General features: G+C 26.4%; 1 protein-coding gene and 4 long non-coding RNA genes across 7 annotated transcripts in view; 3 read left to right on the forward strand and 2 right to left on the reverse strand.

Moving 5' to 3' along the window:
* LOC126306435 (uncharacterized) overlaps window positions 1–22638 on the reverse strand; it is a 212163-nt gene that overhangs the window by 152058 nt on the left and 37467 nt on the right. The gene's annotated exons all lie outside the window — the stretch shown is intronic.
* LOC126306420 (NADH-ubiquinone oxidoreductase chain 5-like) overlaps window positions 1–22638 on the forward strand; it is a 211580-nt gene that overhangs the window by 137490 nt on the left and 51452 nt on the right. The window lies entirely within an intron of this gene.
* LOC126306433 (uncharacterized) overlaps window positions 1–22638 on the forward strand; it is a 153718-nt gene that overhangs the window by 114416 nt on the left and 16664 nt on the right. The gene's annotated exons all lie outside the window — the stretch shown is intronic.
* The window catches only part of LOC126306437 (uncharacterized), a 92705-nt gene that overhangs the window by 53534 nt on the left and 16533 nt on the right, over window positions 1–22638 (reverse strand). The window lies entirely within an intron of this gene.
* LOC126306436 (uncharacterized) lies at window positions 867–22024 on the forward strand. Its single transcript, XR_007553537.1, has 2 exons — window positions 867–1000; window positions 21602–22024. It is a non-coding gene; the product is annotated as an uncharacterized LOC126306436 (long non-coding RNA).

Consider the following 22638-nt stretch of genomic DNA (forward strand, 5'->3'; position numbering starts at 1 on the left):
AATAGCAAGCTTAATAAAAAATATAAAAGAATAAAAATCACCACCCAAAAAAATTAAAGCCAATAACATTCTTATGAAGACAATTCTAGTATATTCAGCTAAAAAAATTAAAGTAAAACCACCCGCACCATACTTAATATTAAATCCTGAAACTAACTCAGATTCCCCTTCAGCAAAATCAAAAGGAGTACGATTAGTTTCAGCTAAGCAAGAAGCAAAACAAGCTAAAGCTAAAGGAAAAGAAATAATAATAAATCAACAATAAAGCTGATAGTTTATAAAATCAAACATATTAAAACTACCAATTAAAATAATTAAAGACAAAAAAATTAAAGCTAAACTAACTTCATAAGAAATTGTTTGAGCAACAGAACGAAGAGAACCTAATAATGAATAATTTGAATTAGAAGATCAACCAGCAATTATAACAGTATAAACACCTAATCTAGTACAACATAAAAAAAATAAAAATCCATAAGAAAAAGAACACATATAAGTTAAATAAGGAAAAATTACTCAAACGGCTAAAGAAATCATTAAATTAAAAACAGGGGAAAAATAATAAAGTAGGTAATTAGATATAATAGGAATTGGCTGCTCCTTACAAATTAACTTAATAGCATCTCTAAATGGCTGAGGAATTCCAACAATACCTACCTTATTTGGACCCTTTCGAATCTGAATATAACCTAAAACCTTACGCTCTAATAAAGTTAAAAAGGCAACACTAATTAAAACACAAATAACCAATAAAAGAAAATTCAAAATAAATATAAATAAATCATAAAGTATCAATACTATTTGTAGAAAAAATCTACATAAATGAATTCTAAATTCAACACATTAATCTGTCAAAATAGTAAATAAATTAATATTAATCAATATAACAAAAAATATTTTAACCATATGGTCCTTTCGTACTAATATGGATTAACAATCTTAGGATAGAAACCGACCTGGCTCACGCCGGTCTGAACTCAGATCATGTAAGAATTTAAAGGTCGAACAGACCTAATCATTGGGCTCCTGCACCCTAAATTTTTCTTAATCCAACATCGAGGTCGCAATCTGCTTTGTCGATATGAGCTCTCAAAAACAATTACGCTGTTATCCCTAAGGTAACTTAATCTTATGATCATAAATTATGGATCAAAATAACAAACATAAATAAATGATATAATAATGAAGAGTTTATCTATTCTTCATGTCACCCCAACAAAACATCATCATTAAATATAGAAAGACAAACAAAAAACTATATAAAAGTAAAATGTTAAGCTCTATAGGGTCTTCTCGTCCTAAAGAAGAATTTAAGCCTTTTGACTCAAAAGTTAAATTCAAAAATTTATTAAGAGACAGTTGATTTCTCGTCAAGCCATTCATTCCAGCCACTAATTAAGAGACTAATGATTATGCTACCTTTGCACGGTCAAAATACCGCGGCTCTTTAAAAATACGCTCAGTGAGCAGGCCAGACCTCAAAATATAAACAAGAGGACATGTTTTTGATAAACAGGCGGAAATCAATTTTGCCTAGTTCCTTATAATAAGTTCACAAGGTAAAAATTTCATACAAATAAATATACTAATTCTATCATTATTACAAAAATTTTAAAATTAAATTAATAATCTTTATAAAAAACCTAAAATATTTATAAAATCAAAATAAAAAATAATGAACTAAAACGTAATCTTAAAGATAGCTGGTTTAAAGCTTACTATTATATTTCTATAAAATAAATTATAGGTTATTAACTTCAAAGCTTATCCCTTAAAGAATAAATAAGTTAATATTTTTACTTAAAAAATTAAATAAAAACAAATAACTTTAAAAAATTAAATTTTTTCTTAAGAAACTAGATATCATGGGAAACGATTAACATCTCATTTCTATAAATAATTTAATAATAATTATGATACATTAACTATAAATTATTTATAAATCAACCCAAATCGAGACAAGTAAAATAAATACTAAAATTTTGATAAACCCTGATACAAAAGGTACAATAAATAAAATCTACTTAAAAAAATTTAAAATAATATTTCATAAAACACTTACATTACCAATAAACTATAATTTAAAAAATCAATTCTATAAAATATACTAAGACAAAAATACAATAAAATTATTTATATTAAATAATTAAATAAACAAAAAATAAATATAATAAAATAAATAATCAAGATATCCTGATTTGCACAGAAAAGTTTTCAGTGTAAATGAAACACTTTACTAATAAGTTATATCTTGAAACTCTTCCTAGATACACTTTCCAGTACATCTACTATGTTACGACTTATCTCATCTAAATTGAAGCTACTTTAAAATAAAATAGAATAATCAATAATGAGAGTGACGGGCGATGTGTACACATCTCAGAGCCAAAATCAGTTAAATTAAATAAATTAAATTACTATCAAATCCACCTTCATTAACAGTATTTCACTATCAAATCCGTTATAAACAAAAATCTATTGTAACCCACCTCCTCTTAACTATAAGCTGCACCTTGACCTGAAATATTTTATAATTATAAATCTTGAGAATTATAACTCTAAAAAGATTCTCTGATAACGGAGATATACAAACAAATAAATTAAGTAGAGTAAATCGTGTATTATCAATCATGGGGTAGGTTCCTCTGAATGGAATGAGATACCGCCAAATTCTTTGGGTTTAAAGACCTTAACTAATAGTACCCTGGTAAATATAATTAACATTTAAAATAATAGGGTATCTAATCCTAGTTTATTATTTAAATTTCACAGATTCATAAAAAGGGCCACAAATAAATTTTAACATTTCACCTTACAAATTTATATTTCAACCCTAATAATATAAACAACTGTTTTAACCAATAATATTCACTTGTATCAATCGTATAACCGCGGCTGCTGGCACGAATTATGCCGATACTAAATCAATTGCTAAATCCAAAATCACTTGATAATTAAATCAAATTACTGCAAAAAGAACATTTAGTCTAACAAAACTTACATATAATACAAAGAAAAAGTGAATAAACAAGCAAGAATAAAACTTTTAAATATAAAAAATAAGAAAATTTTAAATCTATTAATTCAGGAAAAAAATAAAAGATTCAATTTATTAAAGAAAAAAAAAGAAAAAAACCACAAACATTAACAAAAAAAAAAAAAGAAACGCCCCTATGTATGACCACAACAACTTCTCTATTATATATAATTAAAGATTAATATGGAACATGTATAGCAAAAAATGTATTATATTCTTTCTTATTTAATCTTTCTTTTCACTAATAAATAAAGAAAGATTAAATAATATAATAAATATATTTTATACAATTATGTAATTTAATATAATATGTTATTAATATGAATTCTTTTTTTATATTAAGTTAACTTTCATATATATTAGTTAAATAATCTAATTATAGATAATTTACATAATTATATTATTATAATTAATATAATTATTTATATTAATTATAATATTTTATATTTAAATTAATAATTTTATTTATTATATCCAATTATAATAATATTAAATATTAAATTACATATTATTATATATATTATATTATAATAACCTATTTTAAGCTAAAAACATAAGTAGCTATAATCCTAGGTAAATAATTGCATTAAAATAATCAATTGATAATGGTAAGATGAACTTATAATACTTTAATTTCAATTAAATGTAATATATTAATATAAATTATTTATTATATATATATATATATATATATAAAATAAAATGAGCAGGATAAATTAATCCTAATTAAACAAAATTTCAAAAAAAAACTTTCGATTTATATATTAAATAAATGAAGTGCCTGACTAAAGGGTTACCTTGATAGGGAAAATAAAGTAAATAAAATTACCTTCATTAAAATTACATAAGATAGAATTAAACTACCTCCTTTAGTATCAAAAACTAACGTGCATCATACACCTTAATGTAAAAAGGTAAGCTAAACAACCATTACTTCAGGAAAAAATAAAAGAATAAGGTTCGGATAATTCAACCATTATTTACGTCTCGGCAGATGTGTACTACACTACTGAATGCTATTTCAATATTTGATGTATAATGTATAGCTAAAAATAGTCCAGTTACGATTTGAATTACCAAACATAACCCTAATAGGGATCCAAAATTTCATCAAAATGAAATATTTGTTGGGGCAGGTAAGTCAATTAAAGAGTTATTAATAATTTTAATTAAAGGATGTCTTAATCGTAAGGGTTTATTCATTAGTAATTATCTTATTTTACGAATAGGTCCCTGATTAATATTGGTGATTTTAACAACTGCTAGTAGTGCTAAAAATAAATAAATTATTATTATTATTGTAATAATGAATGTTGGTCTATTATATAATTTTTCTAAAGATATTGTTATTTCTTGATAATTGATTGAATTATCAATATTTATAGTTTCGGTGTTTTTGAAAAAGTCTATAAATATAGATATATCTAGAATAATTAATATTAATATGATAAATACTTACATTATTAATGTAATAATTTTAGTGATTGATATAGGCTGAAATATTTCGTTTGATGCAATTCTTGTAATGTAAATAAATAATACTAGTATACCACCAAGAAATGTTAAAAATAAAATATATGATAATCAATATCTTTCTATTATTGTTCCTGTTATTAATCCAACTAGGAAGGTTTGAAGGATAATAAAAAGCATTATTGATATTGGGTGTCTTAATTTAATAAAATTAATATTTATTACATTTGATAATGATATAATTATTATTTTGATCATTTCAGGGGTTAGTTTATTTAAAATACCGGTTTTGGGGACCGATGATGGAAGCTTTTCCACCTCTGAAGTTTTAAAAGTGGGGGCTGGACTTATTTCCGTTTTACAAGACCGGCGTTTTTTTAAAACTATTAAAACTAATGTTTATATTCTCTATTTTTACTTCTTTATTGATTTATTTTGCTGGTGTTTATGTTTTTTCTTCTAAACGTAAACATTTATTAATGGTTCTTTTGAGATTAGAATATATTGTTCTTTCTTTATTTATGTTAGTTATTGTTTTTCTTATTGAGTTTGATTATGATTATTTTTTTCCTGTTATTTTTTTAGTTTTTTCTGTTTGTGAGGGTGCTTTAGGTCTTTCTATTTTAGTTTCAATAATTCGTTCTCATGGTACTGATTTTTTTAATTCTTTTGGTTTATCTTTATGTTAAAGTATTTATTTATAACTATTTTTTTGATCCCTCTTTGTTTATTAAATAATTGTTGATGGTTGGTTCATTCTTTAATGTTTCTGTCGGGTTTTGTTTTTATAATTTGTGTTTATTCATATGCTGATTTGAATATAATTAGATATTATTTTGGTATTGATTATTTTTCTTTTAGTTTAATTTTACTTAGTTTTTGGATTTGTTCTTTAATAATCACTGCTAGTGGTTCAGTTTATTTAAGTTCATATCATTCTAATTTTTTTGTTTTTATGGTTTTGATTTTAATAATTATGCTTTATTGTTCATTTGCTAGATTAAGTCTTCTTTCTTTTTATATTTTTTTTGAGGCTAGATTAGTTCCTACTTTACTTTTAATTTTGGGTTGGGGTTATCAACCTGAGCGTTTGCAGGCTGGTGTTTATTTAATTTTTTATACTTTGGTTGCTAGATTACCTTTATTATTAGTTTTATTTAAGGTTTATGATTTTTCTAATACTTTATATTTTCCTTTATTGGTTGATTTTGGTTCTTATTATTTTATGTTTTATGTATTTATAATTTTGGCTTTTTTAGTTAAGATACCTATGTTTTTGGTTCATTTATGACTTCCTAAGGCTCATGTAGAGGCCCCTATTTCAGGTAGAATAATTCTTGCTGGTGTTTTATTAAAGTTAGGTGGTTATGGTATTTTTCGTGTTATAAAGGTTATTTCTTATTTGGGTTTAAAGTTTAATTATTTTTGATTGTCTTTAGGTTTATCTGGGGGTGTTATTGTAAGATTTATTTGTTTTCGTCAGGTTGATTTAAAGTCTTTAATTGCATATTCTTCTGTTGCTCATATAAGAATGGTTATTGGTGGATTGATGACTATGAATTGATGAGGTTGTGTAGGTTCTCTTTCTCTAATGGTTGGTCATGGTTTATGTTCTTCTGGTTTATTTTGTTTATCTAATATTATTTATGAACATTTAGGTAGACGAAGATTATTAATTAACAAGGGTATAATTAATTTGATGCCAGGAATGGCTTTATGATGATTTCTTTTAAGATCATCAAATATGGCTGCTCCTCCTTCTTTAAATTTGGTAGGTGAAATTAGATTATTAAATAGAATTATATCTTGATCTTCTTTTAGATTCTTTGCTTTGATTTTTTTATCTTTTTTTAGAGCTGTTTATACTTTGTATATATATTCTTATTCTCAGCATGGGAATTATTATTCTGGTGTTTATACTTGTTCTCTTGGTTATTTTCGTGAATATCATCTTTTAGTTTTACATTGATTGCCTTTAAATATTCTCTGTTTTAAGGGTGAATATTTCTTTGTTTAGTTTGCTTAAGTATTTTAATTAAAAATATTGTATTGTGGAATCAATGATATGAAGTTTTTCATCTTAGGCCGTGAATTTATTTTCTATTTGTTCTTTGAGTTTTTTTTCTTTGTTTATTTCGAGAACTATAATTTTTATTTTAGGTATTTATTATTTAATAATTGATTATAGAGTTTTTGTTGAGTGAGAGCTTTTCAATTTAAATGGTTCTATAGTTGTTATAACTTTAATTTTGGATTGAATATCTCTTATTTTTATATCTTTTGTTATATATATTTCTTCTTTGGTTATTTATTATAGAGAGGATTATATATCTGGTGAAAAGAATATAAATCGTTTTATTATTATTGTTTTAATATTTATTCTTTCTATAGGTTTTTTAATTATTAGTCCTAATTTAATTAGAATTTTATTAGGTTGAGATGGTTTAGGTTTAGTTTCTTATTGTTTAGTTATTTATTATCAAAATGTAAAATCTTATAGTGCTGGTATATTAACTGCACTTTCTAATCGTATTGGTGATGTTGCTATTTTAATTTCTATTGCATGAATGTTAAATTTTGGTGGTTGAAATTATATTTATTATTATGATTTTATTTCTAATTCTTTTGAAATAAAGCTCATTACTATATTAATTGTTTTAGCAGCTATAACTAAGAGAGCTCAGATTCCTTTCTCTTCATGACTTCCTGCTGCTATAGCAGCTCCTACTCCTGTTTCTGCTTTAGTTCATTCTTCTACTCTTGTTACTGCTGGTGTTTATTTATTAATTCGTTTTAGACCAATATTGGATACTTATAATTGTGGTTGATTTTTACTTTTAATTGGTTGTATAACTATATTTATGGCTGGATTGGGCGCTAATTTTGAGTTTGATTTAAAGAAGATTATTGCTCTTTCTACTTTAAGACAACTTGGTTTAATAATAAGAATTTTGGCTATAGGTTATCCAAAGCTTGCATTTTTTCATTTATTGGCTCATGCTTTATTTAAGGCATTATTATTTATATGTGCAGGTTCAATAATTCATAATTTGAAGGATTCTCAGGATATTCGTTTTATAGGATCAATTGTTAATTTCATACCTTTAACTTCAGTTTGTTTTAATGTTTCTAGTTTATCTTTGCGTGGAATACCTTTTTTAGCGGGATTTTATTCAAAGGATTTAATTCTTGAGATGGTTTGTTTAAGATGAATTAATTGTTTAATTTTTTTCTTTATTTTTTTCTACTGGTTTAACTGCTTCTTATTCTTTTCGTTTGTTTTATTATTCAATATCTGGTGATAATAATTTTTATTCTAGATTTTCTTTTGATGATAAGGGTTATTATATTTCATTTGGAATAATTGGTCTATTGTTTGTTGCTGTTTTTGGTGGTAGTCTTTTATCTTGATTAATTTTTCCTATTCCTCATGTGATTGCTTTACCTTATTATTTAAAGTTTTTAACTATTACAGTTGTTATTTTAGGTGCTTATTTAGGTTATCTTATTTCTAATTTTGATTTTTCTCATAATTTATTTTCTTTAAGTATACTTTCTTTTGTTAGATTTGCTGGTTCTATATGATTTATACCTTTTCTTTCAACTAAGTTTATTAGATATTTTCCTTTAAAAATAGGTTATTATTCATCTAAGTCATTTGATTATGGTTGAGGTGAATTACTTGGTGGTCAAGGTTTATATAGATTATTTATTTATTTAATTGGTTATATTCAAGGTTGATATGATTCTAATTTCAAGATTTATCTTTTAACTTTTATTTTTTGAATATTTATTTTGGTAATATTGTTTTTCGTTTACTTAAATAGCTTATAATTAGAGCGTGATACTGAAGATGTTAAGGAAGTATTTTTACTTTTAAGTATTTATAAATATAGATATATTATTTTTACAGTGAAAATGTAATGTTTTATTTAAACTATATAAATTTTAGAAATGTTAACGGAGTTTAACCGCTAATATAAAAAGTTAGCAGCTTTCATATTGGCTTTACATTTCCTTAATTGGAACTATTATAGTTCAATTATATTATTAACAGTAATACGCCTCTTTTTGGCTTCAATTAATAAGAATAAGGGTAGTACATACCAATCTTCCAGGTCGAAACTGACTGCAATATTTCGCTTCTTATTCTATTTAAGGTTGATTGATAATATCAATACTTTTTGAATGCAACCCAAATGTTATATTTAACTACAACCCTTTATTCTGCTCATTGTAATGCTCCTTGGTTTCATTCATGGTATAGTCCTCCTAATAGAACTAGAATAAAAAATATTGTTGATACTGTTCAGATTATAATGTCTGAAGTTTTAAAAATAATTACAATTGGTAGAATTAGTGCAATTTCTACATCAAAAATTAAAAAGATTACTGCGATTAGGAAGAATCGTATTGAGAATGGTATTCGTGCTGATCTTTTTGGATCAAACCCACATTCAAATGGTGATCTTTTTTCTCGACCATTAATTAATTTTTTTGATAGTGTTGTTGCCAGGATTATAACAATTATTGGAATAATAAATCTAATGAAAACTCTTGTTGATCGAATTAGAATTGTTTTTCTTGATTTATATCAAGCTTTCTGATTGGAAGTCAAATGTACTATTTATACTAGAAAAACAATTATCTACCTCATAATAAATAGAGATATATAAGAATAATCATACTACGTCTACGAAGTGTCAGTATCATGCTGCTGCTTCAAATCCAAAGTGATGTCTTGGTGAAAATTGATTTATTGAGTGTCGAAGTAGACATGTTGATAAAAAGATTGTTCCAATAATTACGTGTAAACCATGGAAACCTGTTGCAACAAAGAATGTTGATCCATAAACTGCATCTGCAATGGTAAAAGGTGCTTCTCAATATTCATATGCTTGAAGTATTGTAAAGTATAGTCCTAATAACACTGTGAAGGATAATCCTTGTAGTGCTTGAGTATGATTAGATTCCATTAAACTATGATGTGCTCATGTTACTGTTACTCCTGATGCTAAAAGAATAGCTGTATTAAGTAATGGAAATTGTATAGGGTTAAAGGGTTGAATTCCTATTGGAGGTCATAGTATTCCTAGTTCAATTGTTGGTGCTAATCTTCTTCTAAAGAATGCTCAAAAAAAGAAACGAAAAATAATACCTCTGATGCAATAAATAAAATTATTCCTCATCGTAATCCAATTGATACAAATCCTGTATGTAATCCTTGATATGTTCCTTCTCGTACTACATCTCGTCATCATTGAATTATAGTTAGTAGGGTAATTCCAAATCCAATTATGAATAAGTTAATATTAAATAGGTGGAATCATTTTGCTAGTCCTGATACTAGGACTATTGCTCCAATTGCTCCTGTTAATGGTCAAGGTCTATAGTCTACTAAATGGAATGGGTGGTTTGAGTGAGTTGATAACATAGGTTTAATATACTTCTCTAGAATATAGAGTTCTTAGAATTGAGAAAACATAGGCTTGAATTATTGCTACTGCTGATTCTAGAATTAATAGAAGTATTTGTCCAATAATTAGTAATGAGATTAAGTTTATTGCTATAGATGGTCCTGTGTTTCCTAATAAGGTTAATAATAAGTGTCCTGCAATTATATTTGCTGCCAACCGTACTGCTAATGTACCTGGTCGAATAACATTACTAATTGTTTCAATTAGTACTATAAATGATATTAATGCAGGCGGTGTACCTTGTGGTACAAGGTGTGTAAATATATGATTAGTATGGTTAATTCATCCAAATAATATAAATCTTAGCCATATAGGTAGGGCAATTGCAAATGTTAATGCTAAATGTCTTGTTCTAGTAAAAATATAAGGGAATAATCCTATGAAATTGTTAAATAATATTATAATAAAAATTGAGATGAAAATGAATGTTGTTCCATAAAATGATTTTGGTCCAAGAAGTGTTTTAAATTCATTATGTAAGGTTAAATTTAGTTTATTTCAGATAATGTTAATTCATGATGGTGTAAGTCAAAATAGTGATGGGATTAATAATAGTCCTAGAAATGTTCTAGTTCAATTTAATGATAAATTAAAGATGTTAGTTGATGGGTCAAATGTTGAGAATAGATTTGTTATCATTTTCAATTTAAGTTTTTTATTTCAATTGTTCCTTTTTCTGCTCTTTTAATAAGGTTAGGTTTAAATGAGAAGAAGTTTATTTGATTAAACAAGATTAATGTAGCTGAAAATATAATGAATAGTGAGAGTCATATAAGAGGGGATATTTGAGGGATTTGGATATAATTTCCCCATCAGAAGTAGTCGTTAATTTACTATTATTTGGTTTAAGAGACCATTACTTACTTTCAGTCATCTGATGAATTTCAAGGTGTACTAATTTTTTTTAGTTACTTTAGATTGACAATCTAATGTTATTTATTTTAACTAACTCCTTAAATTATCTTAGATAATCACTTAATAAATAAATTTACTGAAGTTCTTTCAATTACAATTGGTATAAATCTGTGGTTTGCTCCACAGATTTCTGAGCATTGTCCAAAGAATAATCCAGGTCGATTTATTGTGAATGTTCCTTGATTTAACCGACCTGGCGTTGCATCAATTTTAACCCCTAATGCAGGAACTGCTCATGAGTGTAGAACATCTGATGCTCTTGTTAATACTCGTACTTCTGTATTTATTGGTAGGATTGTTCGGTTATCTACATCTAGTAGTCGGAATCCATCATTTTCTAGGTCTTGTTCTGGTGTTATATAAGTGTCAAATTCTATGTCTATGATGTCTGAATATTCATATCTTCAATATCATTGTCGTCCAATGGTTTTAATTGTAATTATTGCATCTACTGAATCATCAAGTAAATATAATAGTCGTAATGATGGAAGGGCAATAAAAATTAATGTAATTGCTGGTAAAGCTGTTCAGATTGTTTCAATTAAATGTCCATGAAGTATATTACGGTTGGTATAGGCAATAAATAATATATAACTTAGGGCATAACCTACAATTACTGTAATTAATAATAATACGACCATAGTATGATCATGAAAGAATGATAATTGCTCCATTAATGGTGAAGCTCCATCTTGAAGAGATAAATTTGATCATGTTGCCATTAATAAATATTTTCTAATAAAAGGTCAAACCTTTATTTGTAGAGCTTAAATCTACTGCACTAATCTGCCATATTAGAATCTAGAGATTAATGGTAATTCTGAGTAACTATGTTCTGCAGGAGGGTTATTTTGTAGTCATTCTGTTGATCTTCTTATGTTTGCTCTAAATATAATTGCTCGGTTTGTAATCATTCTTTCTCATATAATTACAATGAATATAATGATTCCTACAATAGGAATTGTAGACCCAATTCTTGATACTACGTTTCATGATGTATATGCGTCTGGGTAGTCTGAGTATCGTCGAGGTATTCCTGCTAATCCTAGGAAGTGTTGAGGAAAGAATGTTAAATTTACTCCAATGAATATAATTGTAAATTGGATTTTTAATCATGTATTATTTATAGTTAATCCTGTAAATAGTGGATATCATTGAATGACACCTCCTATAATTGCAAATACTGCTCCTATAGATAATACATAATGAAAGTGGGCTACTACATAATATGTATCATGTAATACAATATCAAGTGATGAATTTGCTAATACTAATCCTGTTAATCCACCAATTGTAAATAGGAAAATAAATCCTAGAGCTCATAATAATGGTGGATTGAACTTGAATTTAGTTCCATATAATGTAGCTAATCATCTAAATACCTTAATTCCTGTAGGTACAGCAATAATTATTGTTGCTGATGTAAAATATGCTCGTCTGTCAACATCCATTCCTACTGTAAATATATGATGTGCTCACACAATAAATCCTATTAGTCCAATTGATAGTATAGCATAAATTATACCTAATATTCCAAATGATTCAATTTTTCCTCTTTCTTGACATACTATATGTGAAATAATTCCGAACCCCGGTAGAATTAAAATATAAACTTCTGGGTGTCCAAAGAATCAAAATAGATGTTGATATAGAATTGGGTCACCCCCTCCTGCAGGGTCAAAGAATGATGTATTTAAATTTCGATCTGTTAATAATATAGTAATAGCTCCTGCTAAAACTGGAAGTGAAAGAAGGAGAAGTAATGCTGTAATAGCTACAGATCATACAAATAAAGGTGTTTGATCTAAAGTTATACTTTCTGATCGTATATTAATTGCTGTTGTAATGAAATTCACTGCACCAAGAATAGATGATACACCTGCTAAGTGCAGTGAAAAAATAGCTAGATCTACAGATGCACCCCCGTGTGCAATAGCTCCTGCTAGAGGAGGGTAAACTGTTCATCCTGTACCAGCACCATTATCTACTATAGAAGATGTAAGAAGAAGGGTTAGTGAAGGTGGTAGTAATCAAAAACTTATATTATTTATTCGTGGAAATGCTATATCTGGTGCACCAATTATTAGTGGAACAAGTCAATTACCAAATCCACCAATTATAATAGGTATTACTATAAAGAAAATTATTACGAACGCGTGAGCTGTAATAATAACATTATAAATCTGGTCATCCCCAATTAGAGATCCGGGTTGGCCAAGTTCAGCACGAATAAGTATTCTTATTGATGTTCCTACTATTCCTGCTCATGCTCCAAATATGAAGTATAAAGTACCAATGTCCTTATGGTTTGTTGAGAATAATCATTTTTGCGGTAAGATGGCTGAATTTTAGGTGGTAGACTGTAAATCTACTTATGAGATGTTTTCTCTCTTATAATATTTAGGTCTTATATTCAATTATGATTCTAGACTGCAATTCTAGAGGTGTAAAATTTTACTAAGGCCTAAAAGATTATTCTTTTAATTATAACTTTGAAGGTTATTAGTTTGATTAACTTAAGTCCTTAGTATAATGAAATTAAGGTTGATATTGAAATCAATCCTATTGTTGAAATTATTACTGTTATAGGAAGAATGATTCTTGATTTTTGGGACTTTATGTTTATAGATCACGAATTTTCTGTGTAAGATATAATTAGAGCTGAGAATCTAATACGTATATAGTAGTAGAGTGTAATTGTAGTTAATACAACAATAATAGTTATAATAGTTGTTATATTGTTTTCTATTAATGATTGTATTACAATTCATTTTGGTAAGAATCCAAGGAATGGTGGTAGTCCACCTAAAGATAATAAAGAAAAGAATATTATGAATTTAATTTCGGTTTTTATATAGAGCTTGACATTTTACTTTTATATAGTTTTTTGTTTGTCTTTCTATATTTAATGATGATGTTTTGTTGGGGTGACATGAAGAATATATAAACTCTTCATTATTATATCATTTATTTATGTTTGTTATTTTGATCCATAATTTATGATCATAAGATTAAGTTACCTTAGGGATAACAGCGTAATTGTTTTTGAGAGCTCATATCGACAAAGCAGATTGCGACCTCGATGTTGGATTAAGAAAAATTTTGGGTGCAGGAGCCCAATGATTAGGTCTGTTCGACCTTTAAATTCTTACATGATCTGAGTTCAGACCGGCGTGAGCCAGGTCGGTTTCTATCCTAAGATTGTTAATCCATATTAGTACGAAAGGACCATATGGTTAAAATATTTTTTGTTATATTGATTAATATTAATTTATTTACTATTTTGACAGATTAATGTGTTGAATTTAGAATTCATTTATGTAGATTTTTTCTACAAATAGCATTGATACTTTATGATTTATTTATATTTATTTTGAATTTTCTTTTATTGGTTATTTGTGTTTTAATTAGTGTTGCCTTTTTAACTTTATTAGAGCGTAAGGTTTTAGGTTATATTCAGATTCGAAAGGGTCCAAATAAGGTAGGTTTTGTTGGAATTCCTCAGCAATTTAGAGATGCTATTAAGTTAATTTGTAAGGAGCAGCCAATTCCTATTATATCTAATTACCTACTTTATTATTTTTCCACTGTTTTTAATTTAATGATTTCTTTAGCCGTTTGAGTAATTTTTCCTTATTTAACTTATATGTGTTCTTTTTCTTATGGATTTTTATTTTTTTTATGTTGTACTAGATTAGGTGTTTATACTGTTATAATTGCTGGTTGATCTTCTAATTCAAATTATTCATTATTAGGTTCCCTTCGTTCTGTTGCTGAAACAATTTCTTATGAAGTTAGTTTAGCTTTAATTTTATTGTCTTTAATTATTTTAATTGGTAGTTTTAATATGTTTGATTTTATAAACTATCAGCTTTATTGTTGATTTATTATTATTTCTTTTCCTTTAGCTTTAGCTTGTTTTGCTTCTTGCTTAGCTGAAACTAATCGTACTCCTTTTGATTTTGCTGAAGGGAATCTGAGTTAGTTTCAGGATTTAATATTGAGTATGGTGCGGGTGGTTTTACTTTAATTTTTTTAGCTGAATATACTAGAATTGTCTTCATAAGAATGTTATTGGCTTTCATTTTTTTGGGCGGTGATTTTTATTCTTTTATATTTTTTATTAAGCTTGCTATTATATCTTTTGGTTTTATTTGGGTTCGTGGAACATTACCACGGTTCCGTTATGATAAATTAATGTACTTAGCTTGAAAAAGTTTTTTACCTTTATCTTTGAATTTTTTTATTTTCTTTGTTGGTTTAAAGATTTTATTTATCTCATTTGTTTAGTGAAATTTTTTGAGAAAAGTTAATAGAAGAGTTAAACTTCTAATTTTATGTTTTCAAAACATATGCTTTTCCTAAGCTAATTAACTTTATTCCTTAATTAATTTATCTCATGCGTTTGCGACATGGACATTAATTAAGAAATATGTGAAGTAAATAATTGTTAAGATTTGACCTGTTATAATATAAGGTTCTTCAACAGGTCGTTTACCAATTCACGTTAGTAAGCATACAACAACTACTATAATTCAGAATAAACTTTGATTAATAGGGTAAAATTGAATGCCTCGGAATGGTGTTTTATTATAAAATGGTAAAATTATTAAGATTCTAATTGATAAAAATAATGCAATAACACCTCCTAACTTATTAGGGATAGATCGTAGAATTGCATATGCAAATAGAAAATATCATTCTGGTTGAATGTGAACTGGTGGTACTAATGGGTTGGCAGGTACAAAGTTATCTGGATCTCCTAATAGGTAAGGATTAATTAAACATAGTATAATTAATAATGATGTTATTATTACAAATGTAATAGAATCCTTAAAGGTAAAGTATGGATGGAATGGAATTTTTTCAATATCTCCATTTAGTCCAAGAGGATTATTAGATCCTGTTTGGTGAAGAAAAAATAAATGAATTGCTGCTATAGCTGCAATAATAAATGGTAATACAATCCTATAAAACGAATATCCTGAGAATCCTTCAAATTATGAATTATTGAACCTGCACATATAAATAATAATGCCTTAAATAAAGCATGAGCCAATAAATGAAAAAATGCAAGCTTTGGATAACCTATAGCCAAAATTCTTATTATTAAACCAAGTTGTCTTAGAGTAGAAAGAGCAATAATCTTCTTTAAATCAAACTCAAAATTAGCGCCCAATCCAGCCATAAATATAGTTATACAACCAATTAAAAGTAAAAATCAACCACAATTATAAGTATCCAATATTGGTCTAAAACGAATTAATAAATAAACACCAGCAGTAACAAGAGTAGAAGAATGAACTAAAGCAGAAACAGGAGCAGGAGCTGCTATAGCAGCAGGAAGTCATGAAGAGAAAGGAATCTGAGCTCTCTTAGTTATAGCTGCTAAAACAATTAATATAGTAATGAGCTTTATTTCAAAAGAATTAGAAATAAAATCATAATAATAAATATAATTTCAACCACCAAAATTTAACATTCATGCAATAGAAATTAAAATAGCAACATCACCAATACGATTAGAAAGTGCAGTTAATATACCAGCACTATAAGATTTTACATTTTGATAATAAATAACTAAACAATAAGAAACTAAACCTAAACCATCTCAAAATAATAAAATTCTAATTAAATTAGGACTAATAATTAAAAAACCTATAGAAAGAATAAATATTAAAACAATAATAATAAAACGATTTATATTCTTTTCACCAGATATATAATCCTCTCTATAATAAATAACCAAAGAAGAAATATATATAACAAAAGATATAAAAATAAGAGATATTCAATCCAAAATTAAAGTTATAACAACTATAGAACCATTTAAATTGAAAAGCTCTCACTCAACAAAAACTCTATAATCAATTATTAAATAATAAATACCTAAAATAAAAATTATAGTTCTCGAAATAAACAAAGAAAAAAAACTCAAAGAACAAATAGAAAATAAATTCACGGCCTAAGATGAAAAACTTCATATCATTGATTCCACAAAACAATATTTTTAATTAAAATACTTAAGCAAACTAAACAAAGAAATATTCACCCTTTAAACAGAGAATATTTAAAGGCAATCAATGTAAAAGTAAAAGATGATATTCACGAAAATAACCAAGAGAACAAGTATAAACACCAGAATAATAATTCCCATGCTGAGAATAAGAATATATATACAAAGTATAAACAGCTCTAAAAAAAGATAAAAAAATCAAAGCAAAGAAACTAAAAGAAGATCAAGATATAATTCTATTTAATAATCTAATTTCACCTACCAAATTTAAAGAAGGAGGAGCAGCCATATTTGATGATCTTAAAAGAAATCATCATAAAGCCATTCTTGGCATCAAATTAATTATACCCTTGTTAATTAATAATCTTCGTCTACCTAAACGTTCATAAATAATATTAGATAAACAAAATAAACCAGAAGAACATAAACCATGACCAACCATAAGAGAAAGAGAACCTACACAACCTCATCAATTCATAGTCATCAATCCACCAATAACCATTCTTATATGAGCAACAGAAGAATATGCAATTAAAGACTTTAAATCAACCTGACGAAAACAAATAAATCTTACAATAACACCCCCAGATAAACCTAAAGACAATCAAAAATAATTAAACTTTAAACCCAAATAAGAAATAACCTTTATAACACGAAAAATACCATAACCACCTAACTTTAATAAAACACCAGCAAGAATTATTCTACCTGAAATAGGGGCCTCTACATGAGCCTTAGGAAGTCATAAATGAACCAAAAACATAGGTATCTTAACTAAAAAAGCCAAAATTATAAATACATAAAACATAAAATAATAAGAACCAAAATCAACCAATAAAGGAAAATATAAAGTATTATAAAAATCATAAACCTTAAATAAAACTAATAATAAAGGTAATCTAGCAACCAAAGTATAAAAAATTAAATAAACACCAGCCTGCAAACGCTCAGGTTGATAACCCCAACCCAAGATTAAAAGTAAAGTAGGAACTAATCTAGCCTCAAAAAAAATATAAAAAGAAAGAAGACTTAATCTAGCAAATGAACAATAAAGCATAATTATTAAAATCAAAACCATAAAAACAAAAAAATTAGAATGATATGAACTTAAATAAACTGAACCTCTAGCAGTGATTATTAAAGAACAAATCCAAAAACTAAGTAAAATTAAACTAAAAGAAAAATAATCAATACCAAAATAATATCTAATTATATTCAAATCAGCATATGAATAAACACAAATTATAAAAACAAAACCCAACAGAAACATTAAAGAATGAACCAACCATCAACAATTATTTAATAAACAAAGAGGGATCAAAAAAATAGTTATAAATAAATACTTTAACATAAAGATAAACCAAAAGAATTAAAAAAATCATTACCATGAGAACGAATTATTGAAACTAAAATAGAAAGACCTAAAGCACCCTCACAAACAGAAAAAAACTAAAAAAATAACAGGAAAAAAATAATCATAATCAAACTCAATAAGAAAAACAATAACTAACATAAATAAAGAAAGAACAATATATTCTAATCTCAAAAGAACCATTAATAAATGTTTACGTTTAGAAGAAAAAACATAAACACCAGCAAAATAAATCAATAAAGAAGTAAAAATAGAGAATATAAACATTAGTTTTAATAGTTTAAAAAAAACGCCGGTCTTGTAAACCGAAAATAAGTCCAGCCCCCACTTTTAAAACTTCAGAGGTGGAAAAGCTTCCATCATCGGTCCCCAAAACCGGTATTTTAAATAAACTAACCCCTGAAATGATCAAAATAATAATTATATCATTATCAAATGTAATAAATATTAATTTTATTAAATTAAGACACCCAATATCAATAATGCTTTTTATTATCCTTCAAACCTTCCTAGTTGGATTAATAACAGGAACAATAATAGAAAGATATTGATTATCATATATTTTATTTTTAACATTTCTTGGTGGTATACTAGTATTATTTATTTACATTACAAGAATTGCATCAAACGAAATATTTCAGCCTAAATCAATCACTATAATTATTACATTAATAATGTGAGTATTTATCATATTAATATTAATTATTCTAGATATATCTATATTTATAGACTTTTTCAAAAACACCGAAACTATAAATATTGATAATTCAATCAGTTATCAAGAAATAACAATATCTTTAGAAAAATTATATAATAGACCAACATTCATTATTACAATAATAATAATAATTTATTTATTTTTAGCACTACTAGCAGTTGTTAAAATCACCAATATTAATCAGGGACCTATTCGTAAAATAAGATAATTACTAATGAATAAACCCTTACGATTAAGACATCCCTTAATTAAAATTATTAATAACTCTTTAATTGACTTACCTGCCCCAACAAATATTTCATTTTGATGAAATTTTGGATCCCTATTAGGGTTATGTTTGGTAATTCAAATCGTAACTGGACTATTTTTAGCTATACATTATACATCAAATATTGAAATAGCATTCAGTAGTGTAGTACACTTCTGCCGAGACGTAAATAATGGTTGAATTATCCGAACCTTACACGCAAATGGAGCATCTATATTTTTTATTTGTATTTACTTACATGTAGGACGGGGAATTTACTATGGATCTTATATATATATACATACCTGAATAATTGGTACAGTGATTTTATTTTTAGTTATAGCAACTGCATTTATAGGATATGTCTTACCCTGAGGCCAAATATCTTTTTGAGGTGCAACAGTAATTACTAATTTATTATCAGCAATCCCATACTTAGGAACAGATTTCGTCCAATGAGTATGAGGAGGATTCGCTGTTGATAATGCAACATTAAATCGATTCTTCACATTCCATTTTGTATTACCATTTATTATTGCTGCTATAGCAGCAATTCATTTATTTTTTCTTCACCAAACAGGATCTAATAATCCTCTTGGAGTAAATGGAGATATTGAAAAAATTCCATTCCATCCATACTTTACCTTTAAGGATTCTATTACATTTGTAATAATAACATCATTATTAATGATACTATGTTTAATTAATCCTTACCTATTAGGAGATCCAGATAACTTTGTACCTGCCAACCCATTAGTAACACCAGTTCACATTCAACCAGAATGATATTTCCTATTTGCATATGCAATTCTACGATCTATCCCTAATAAGTTAGGAGGTGTTATTGCATTATTTTTATCAATTAGAATCTTAATAATTTTACCATTTTATAATAAAACACCATTCCGAGGCATTCAATTTTACCCTATTAATCAAATTTTATTCTGAATTATAGTAGTTGTTGTATGCTTACTAACGTGAATTGGTAAACGACCTGTTGAAGAACCTTATATTATAACAGGTCAAATCTTAACAATTATTTACTTCACATATTTCTTAATTAATGTCCATGTCGCAAACGCATGAGATAAATTAATTAAGGAATAAAGTTAATTAGCTTAGGAAAAGCATATGTTTTGAAAACATAAAATTAGAAGTTTAACTCTTCTATTAACTTTTCTCAAAAAATTTCACTAAACAAATGAGATAAATAAAATCTTTAAACCAACAAAGAAAATAAAAAAATTCAAAGATAAAGGTAAAAAACTTTTTCAAGCTAAGTACATTAATTTATCATAACGGAACCGTGGTAATGTTCCACGAACCCAAATAAAACCAAAAGATATAATAGCAAGCTTAATAAAAAATATAAAAGAATAAAAATCACCGCCCAAAAAAATGAAAGCCAATAACATTCTTATGAAGACAATTCTAGTATATTCAGCTAAAAAAATTAAAGTAAAACCACCCGCACCATACTCAATATTAAATCCTGAAACTAACTCAGATTCCCCTTCAGCAAAATCAAAAGGAGTACGATTAGTTTCAGCTAAGCAAGAAGCAAAACAAGCTAAAGCTAAAGGAAAAGAAATAATAATAAATCAACAATAAAGCTGATAGTTTATAAAATCAAACATATTAAAACTACCAATTAAAATAATTAAAGACAATAAAATTAAAGCTAAACTAACTTCATAAGAAATTGTTTGAGCAACAGAACGAAGAGAACCTAATAATGAATAATTTGAATTAGAAGATCAACCAGCAATTATAACAGTATAAACACCTAATCTAGTACAACATAAAAAAAATAAAAATCCATAAGAAAAAGAACACATATAAGTTAAATAAGGAAAAATTACTCAAACGGCTAAAGAAATCATTAAATTAAAAACAGGGGAAAAATAATAAAGTAGGTAATTAGATATAATAGGAATTGGCTGCTCCTTACAAATTAACTTAATAGCATCTCTAAATGGCTGAGGAATTCCAACAAAACTTACCTTATTTGGACCCTTTCGAATCTGAATATAACCTAAAACCTTACGCTCTAATAAAGTTAAAAAGGCAACACTAATTAAAACACAAATAACCAATAAAAGAAAATTCAAAATAAATATAAATAAATCATAAAGTATCAATACTATTTGTAGAAAAAATCTACATAAATGAATTCTAAATTCAACACATTAATCTGTCAAAATAGTAAATAAATTAATATTAATCAATATAACAAAAAATATTTTAACCATATGGTCCTTTCGTACTAATATGGATTAACAATCTTAGGATAGAAACCGACCTGGCTCACGCCGGTCAGAACTCAGATCATGTAAGAATTTAAAGGTCGAACAGACCTAATCATTGGGCTCCTGCACCCAAAATTTTTCTTAATCCAACATCGAGGTCGCAATCTGCTTTGTCGATATGAGCTCTCAAAAACAATTACGCTGTTATCCCTAAGGTAACTTAATCTTATGATCATAAATTATGGATCAAAATAACAAACATAAATAAATGATATAATAATGAAGAGTTTATCTATTCTTCATGTCACCCCAACAAAACATCATCATTAAATATAGAAAGACAAACAAAAAACTATATAAAAGTAAAATGTCAAGCTCTATAGGGTCTTCTCGTCCTAAAGAAGAATTTAAGCCTTTTGACTCAAAAGTTAAATTCAAAAATTTATTAAGAGACAGTTGATTTCTCGTCAAGCCATTCATTCCAGCCACTAATTAAGAGACTAATGATTATGCTACCATTGCACGGTCAAAATACCGCGGCTCTTTAAAAATACGCTCAGTGAGCAGGCCAGACCTCAAAATATAAACAAGAGGACATGTTTTTGATAAACAGGCGGAAATCAATTTTGCCTAGTTCCTTATAATAAGTTCACAAGGTAAAAATTTCATACAAATAAATATACTAATTCTATCACTATTACAAAAATTTTAAAATTAAATTAATAATCTTAATAAAAAACCTAAAATATTTATAAAATCAAAATAAAAAATAATGAACTAAAACGTAATCTTAAAGATATCTGGTTTAAAGCTTACTATTATATTTCTATAAAATAAATTATAGGTTATTAACTTCAAAGCTTATCCCTTAAAGAATAAATAAGTTAATATTTTTACTTAAAAAATTAAATAAAAACAAATAACTTTAAAAAATTAAATTTTTTCTTAAGAGACTAGATTCTTGGGAAACGATTAACATCTCATTTCTATAAATATTTTAATAATAATTATGATACATTAACTATAAATTATTTATAAATCAACCCAAATCGAGACAAGTAAAATAAATACTAAAATTTTGATAAACCCTGATACAAAAGGTACAATAAATAAAATCTACTTAAAAAAATTTAA

This window comes from Schistocerca gregaria, unplaced genomic scaffold (assembly GCF_023897955.1).
Source record: "Schistocerca gregaria isolate iqSchGreg1 unplaced genomic scaffold, iqSchGreg1.2 ptg000333l, whole genome shotgun sequence".
Lineage (NCBI taxonomy): Eukaryota > Metazoa > Arthropoda > Insecta > Orthoptera > Acrididae > Schistocerca > Schistocerca gregaria.